This window comes from Palaemon carinicauda, chromosome 36 (genome assembly GCF_036898095.1).
Source record: "Palaemon carinicauda isolate YSFRI2023 chromosome 36, ASM3689809v2, whole genome shotgun sequence".
Lineage (NCBI taxonomy): Eukaryota > Metazoa > Arthropoda > Malacostraca > Decapoda > Palaemonidae > Palaemon > Palaemon carinicauda.
In genome coordinates this window covers 55,236,773-55,244,272 of record NC_090760.1, presented here as the reverse complement: position 1 = coordinate 55,244,272, position 7,500 = coordinate 55,236,773, and positions in this window count along the sequence as shown.

Below are 7,500 nucleotides of genomic sequence, written 5' to 3'. Positions count from 1 at the left end.
TATTGAGCCCAAAATATGTTATATTTCATGCATTCTGATAGACAAGGTATGCAAGTCCTAAGGTGTTTTGCTAATAAGTACAGCGTCTCCAGCATACTGTAGGTCTGCTAATTTCCTGCTACCAATTCAGGTCAATCCTTCTCCGCTACCCCATACTGTTCTATGCCTCACAAAATCCAAGAGGAGGATAAACAATATTGATGACAACACATTCCTTCGAAGTACATCACTGTCCACTGAATGTTCATTTGATAGTACTCCAATAACAAAACTTTGCAATTGCTATGTTCATAAACAAACGTAATCAAATTTGCATATATAATAGTATATACATAATAACGTAGGATTCTCCACAAAATTGGCTTGTGCACATTATGAAAGGCTTCTTCAAAGTCCATATGTACGATCAAAAGGGGATTTCTACATTCTTCATATTGCAATATATATATATATATATATATATATATATATATATATATATATATATATATATATATATATATATATATATATATATACATATATATATATGCACATATATATGTATATATATATACATATATATATATATATATATATATATATATATATATATATATATATATATATATATATATATATATATATATATATATATATAAAGTGTTTATTTTATTTTATCTGGCACATGTTATCAATATTTTGCCGATGTTTTTTTTAATTTGTACATGATTCAATTATAATTCCAAAAGCTCTCGTTAAGAACATTCAATTGATAGTGTTGGAGGCATTTTTATATGAGCGATTAGTGAAAATATCCCCTTCCAGCTTTACTGGTGATTATCTTTATAAAACCCATTTATTGTATAAAGATCTGAAGCGAAACCAATTTTCAAAAAAAAAAAAAAAAAAAAAACTATTTAGGCCATTCTTGTCTACCTTTAATTATTTAACTTAGTTTTTCCTAACTTCTTTTGAAGTCTTGCGTTTCTCAGTCAATTCAACACACCTTTATAATGTTGCTGGCTCCGCTATTCAACGAGCTCTTCACACGTTGCATTGATAGCGTTTTTTTTATGTTTTTTTTTCTGCCACCAGTCTTTTTTTTTTTTTTATTTGATGATGTATGGTATTAATTACGTTTCCTTTTGATACACTTTCTTTTGTAATTTTTTTTAGCTAGACTTTATTCATGACAATATTCTTTCGTCGTCTGTTCTAACTTTATCATATTCACCTTACTACACTTCTATGTAATCATCTTCGATTTCATTTATTCCAGATCTTTGTTCCTGGATATGTCTTTAAGACACGAAATCACATTGTTTAACAGTCAAATATATATAAACCTCTCTTCATGCAATTTCAGTATCGTTGGGATAATTCTATATTCTATGTATTATTAGACTTCAATAATAAGAGCGAGAGGTACATTTATATATGGTTTGAGTCCTAGCCCAGTCAGAAGCATTCAACAAGAACGAATTTTCCTTCCATATATTACAAAGATTTAATCTGATATCAAGTCGGATTTGTGGTTGATATTTGCATCTATCAATGTCACTTGTGTTAGTGACAAATGCTAATCTTAAATAGCTTGTTCTGCAAAAACATCAACTAGCATGGAAAAGATGGGTTCATTTCAAGTATAAGTACAGATACTGGAATAGGACTTGGAATGGACACATAAACCTCTCTTCATCGCTCATTGGTGGAGTCCACTGCTGGGATTGTTTCGACTCAGCAGCAAAGGTTGGAGTCCTTGTCAGCCAGAAAAAATTTTCATAAACGAGTTTTCAGTTGATAAATATTCCCAGGGTTGAAAATTGAAATTAATCCCATTCGTTATTGATATTTACACACACGCACACATACACACAAATGTACTGTATATATATATATATATATATATATATATATATATATATATATATATATATATATATATATATATATATATATATATGTGTGTGTGTGTGTGTGTATGAGTATGTGCGTGTTTAAGCGGACACTTTCTCTTCATTATATCAAGTAGATATATAACTAATAGTAGAAACTGATAACATTTGGATTGAAAAATTAAACTTTACCTTAGATTAGCGCTGACAACATTAATTCATATCAGAGAGAATCAATAGATTCTTATAGTGTTAAATGTAATTCGCCAAGTTTCAATGGTAAACTAATACAACTCTATCTTACAGTTATCATCATTTAACTGAGTCAAAAGGTAAGTTTCTTGTTTCACGTTCTTACATTGATTACCAGATTTTCATCAAACTCAGTATGTGGATATGTTACTGGTTACCCTTGACTTTCCAATTTTTTTTTTCCAAATTACCTTCTCTCTCTCTGTCTCTCTCTGTCTCTCTCTCTCTCTCTCTCTCTCTCTCTCTCTCTCTCTCTCTCTCTCTCTCTCTCTCTCTCTCTCTCTGACGTCCAAGAATAGATGAATTAAAAAGGAAACATTCCGGGTTCTTAAACTCATAATTGGGTTGTATATATGGGTGACCTGATGATTACTGTGTCTCTGTAATTCAAATGTGAACATTGCGATTTTTTCGACAGATGTCATTAGTGGGTGATCACTGTTAGAACAATAATCTAATTATAACCTATTTCATAAGACCTGAAGGAGTTTTGAAAGCTAAAATTGCGTCTTTCAAGTATTATGATTTCGAGAAAAAATCTATTTAGGAGTGAATTGAAACTGACTAATTTAAGCTGAATATTTAAAAGTTTAGTTTTTCTCTTTACCTGAATTCCAATGTATGAATCTTGGTCGATATCCACCTTTTAGATGATTGGTTATTTCCGTCAAATTATTTTGACAGATAACTTCTCTTTTGACCAGAGATCAACGCAGATTTTTTAGAATCCTTCCCAATATGATTCATATGAAACAATGCATAATAATTCGAGTAATATAATTTGAAAATTTAATTCATATAACTTTTATTTTAAGCCATTTTTATACTAGTATCTGATTTTCCGAAAAAAAGGTTTTAATGGTAACTGGTGACTAGCGGGGTAAGCGAAGATCATTGTGAAATTGTACACACAAAACAAGTACACGAATGATCAGCCCCTAAGAAACCTCGCCTTGTAAGCTGTGTAAAACCAAGAACCACACAAAGACTGTTGATAATTTAGCACTTGAACATATGCATGATGCATCATTATAGATCCTGGACATTCTAATTCGCCTTGTCCACTAACCTACAAAATCCGTATAATATTTTGTCCCATCCGATAACAGATGTAACATTCCGAACGAAATGAGAAAATTAGGAATCATAAAGCTATTGATTATTGAATACTAAATTAAGAAATCATTCTATTATCTATTGCATTTTGGAGTAAATCACTTATAATAAAATTTTATGTCACATTTATTAATGATATGTCTGTTAATGTTCTCAGGCAAGATATTTTTTTTCTGAACATCGTTTCCAAGAGGTTTGACTTAAAGCGTTCGGGGAAAACTGTGGAAAAGGAACAAAAATAGAGCAATGGTAATCGTGATAAACGGCAATTTAGTAACGCCTTCAGTGCACCTTACAAGACAGACTTTCGGATGAAAATTGGCTCTCCAAAGATTATCGTTAAAGAAATCTAAAATGAAAAACTTACTTTGGAACCACCATCTTTAGTTACTTATAGTTTTAACTCTTATCGGTACATATACTTATTTGATTAGCTGGCGAAAGAAATAGTAGCACATGATGATTGAGGGAACGTGAAATTTGTATGTTACTTATTTGAATACACACACACACACACTCACACACACATAAACATACACACACAGATGCAGAGACAGCAATACACAAGCTAATGGTACACTACCACAAACTTACGAACAACTCTGTATTGGTATGAAGGAAAGCAAATACAATTCTGTACTGTATTTCATTAAGAGAAAACCCTTCGTGCATTATCCTTTAATTGGAGATATAAATCCTTAGTTATTACTCCAAGCGAAAACAATATGGTTTTAGGAAACGAAGGATTCTCTATTTTTAAGACAACCATTTCCACATCCTCTTGATGCTCTCACGCCTCTCCATTTATGAGGAAAGGAATTCTTGTTTACTAGACATATCACTTACATAGAATTCATGTATAAACTGTAAACTTACACATTTTTTATTATTATTAAAGTAACCTTCAGAATAAATATTCATCAATACTTATCATAAGTATAGCAAATCAATGCATTATTACCATAATCATATCTCCTCTTATGGTGTGGTATTCATATAAGTAGCTATTCTGTAAATGGAAATACACTCCTTTATGTTAAAATCTCACACTGTTTGCAATGAAAGACTCAACCAGAATGTAACTCATTCATATAAGACTGGCTCAAAAGCAAACGTAATTGGATAACTGTTCATCAACAATTATTAAAGATTATCCCTTATCAATGGTTCAAAAGCGAAAATATTACCTGCCACAAAATCGAATGCTGGGCAAATGAGCACTTTTCCACCATTTTAGTTGGATTCAATTGTTAAGATGGAATCTGTTCGAAGGACTTGGGATTTTTTAAAAGCAAAATATTACTAATCTTCCTCCTCTTTCAAGTACTGTATGGAAATGGGAATTATTAAGAGCGTATAGAATCCTTAATTTCAAAAAATATCGATCAACACTGTTAATTTTAATCAAAAAATAAAGTTTTAAACCAGGAAACATATATTAATCGACGGTTTTGCAAGCTTTGGGATAAGGTTGGTGTTTCCAATAATGCTTTTTGTATTGAATGCTTTATTTAGGCAGTGAGTACTTGATGGCTTCATCGCTTGGTTACCAGTTAAAGAAAAGCTGTTCTCTATTATGAGATAAAATGTCCACTAAATGAAAAATCCAGAATTTCCCAAGGTTGGCGCATTGAAAAAAAAAATAGGTTTTTGTCATAGTTATTGGCTCTCACCCTAATGAAATATAATATAGAGATAATTTCAACTCTGTTTATTTCCTTTATATCGTCTAAAACACTATTAGGCCTCATCCCATCATCTCTGTCTTTAATCGTATTCCTAATTATATGTAAGCTATCATCATGCTTCCATAGAGAATAAGTGCCACTCGAAGTACTTTCATGGCCAACATGGCTGAGACAAGTAGGTCTGCATCTGGGCTCCTTTGACTTTTCCTACGGTTTTTACAAAGTCGTTGGAAATCATTGACCCTAAGCATGGTTGTTGAAACGCCGAACCTGATTAAGCTAGGTCCTGAATGACCTCATGCGTTAAATCCTTGATATGGACAACGTGTGGGTGAAGTCTGTCTAAAGGTGTAAATATATATCTGCCCCCCCCCCCCTACTATGATCTATGATTAACGCCCCACCCCCCAAAAAAGTGTTACTATTAGAAATAGATCACCCACAATCTAGAAACAGTAGTGCAGTAATTATACTTAGACTATAGACCATACATACACACTGAAAAGGCAGGTCAGTTAATATGAACATAATAGGGTATGGATGCCCTCTAGCTTAAAAATGAGAGTCCAATGTTATTGGCGTAACCACAGGTCAAGGTCAAGGTCAAAGACAAAGTCTAAGCTATGAGTCATGGGTAAATATTTACATGTATATAAAGAAATCCCTCGGATATTGAAATCCCGAATTATATCTACTGACTATGTGAAAGATAACAACTCTTCAGTGGTATAATCAAATTCAACATTTAAGCAATATTAACAGTTTTCTAGTATCTATTTATGTTAGAAAAAAAATAGGTATCAGGACTAAACTTGCATAACTGGAAAACGATTAAAAAACAGAAAATAAACATTAATTGAATTGTAGGGATATTCAAAGGGGTTCTTCTATTGCCATTAAGATGGTGCACATATATTTTGTTGATATATATCCCCTTTAGTTCAATAATTGACTAGTATGGTGAATTTCTATTGAAAGGGAAAAAATAAATAACAATTCTTAACGAACAGCAGAAACTCGAAGACAAATTTTCCAGTGACAAAAACACAATAATCTTTCCCAAGATCTCCTCTTTCGCTGAAAAATATTTGCAAAATTAACCAATTTTGAAAAGGACTTCAATAAAATATTCCTGGGAATTATTGTGTTAAAATATGATATTCGTAACTATTATAATCCTGGAATATGTAGAGCAAGAAACCAATTTAGTGCATAATAGGAAGAATCTCGCTGGGGTGTTTCTTTTATATGAAAACCGATATTTTTTTCGTGAAATTGATAATTTGTGCACCGCTCAAAAAAAAATAATAATAATTTATGTGAAGACTTTATTGCTAATGACCCAAAAATTTAAAAATTTAGGAGACTATCTGGTAATTTACAAAATGATTTTTTTTTTTTTCAGTATATGCTTCTTCCTCTTTGACCCCGTAGGAATTTCATTAATAATTATGAGTGATTCCTAGTTCAAAACCGCTCCCTGAATTCATAACTTCATAAGCCTCCTCTGCTTTACCATCTAAATACTCGCTCTGGTCATTCCAGGCTTTTCCTTTGACAACACTATCAATACTAGTATACGTAGCATGCTGTACCTTATATTTTCGTTTCTTACTCGAAAACTTTCAACAATCAATTCGTTTGTGTCCTCGTTATAGTATACCAAGTTTTATTGAATACCCGTTGGTTTCTCCTTGTACCTTTAAATAATAAAACATTTTCAGCTTTTTATGACCACGCATTTAAATCTGGTCATGCAATTTTTTAAGGAAAATTTCAAAATTACAGACTGAGAATCTTGAAGTCCTTATAATTTTTTAATTAAGACAATACCCAGTTTGAATGAAGGCTTACCTGTCAGTTGCCAGTGACCCATTGATCCGTTTGGTCTGTGGGTTGCTGCTCTGGATGAGTGGTCTTCGTCCCCTACTGGTGACAAGGTATATTAGTTATTGAGTCTTTTATATAAGTTACATGTGTAATAAGTCTTTAGTGATTTTATGTTCCTTAAGCTAGTTGTGCAGCTCTTGGAAGTATATCTTACTTACTATATACTTGGATGATTTTTATTAATTTTAATAAATTTACATAATGATAATTGCAGATAGGCTGAGGAGGACATAAGTTATGTCGAAAACTACCAAATAAAGAAGATGATAGCAGCATTGACTTTTTCATTTCTACTTAAATTGCGATTCCCGAGAGGAACCCATCTATCAATATAATTTTATCAAGATATAGCCGTCAAGGACTGCATCTCTTCAGAAAACTAGAAACTGCAAATAAATGAAGGAAGAATGAAGCAGACCTAAAATTTTTAAAAACATGTGAAAGCTATGAAATCTTACCCATATTTTTATATTATAACTTGTATAAATGTAACTTACTTAATTCTAAACTGTATAAAAAATGGGTATTTAAACTTCTGACTATAGAAATCAATCATAAAATTAAAATCATAAAGAATTTAGGAAAAGAAAAAACCAGACTAGATACTGAATTAAACACTACTGTTAATTTCTTGGATTATTAATATCTTAAAGCTTATATCTCTAAAAACGTATGTA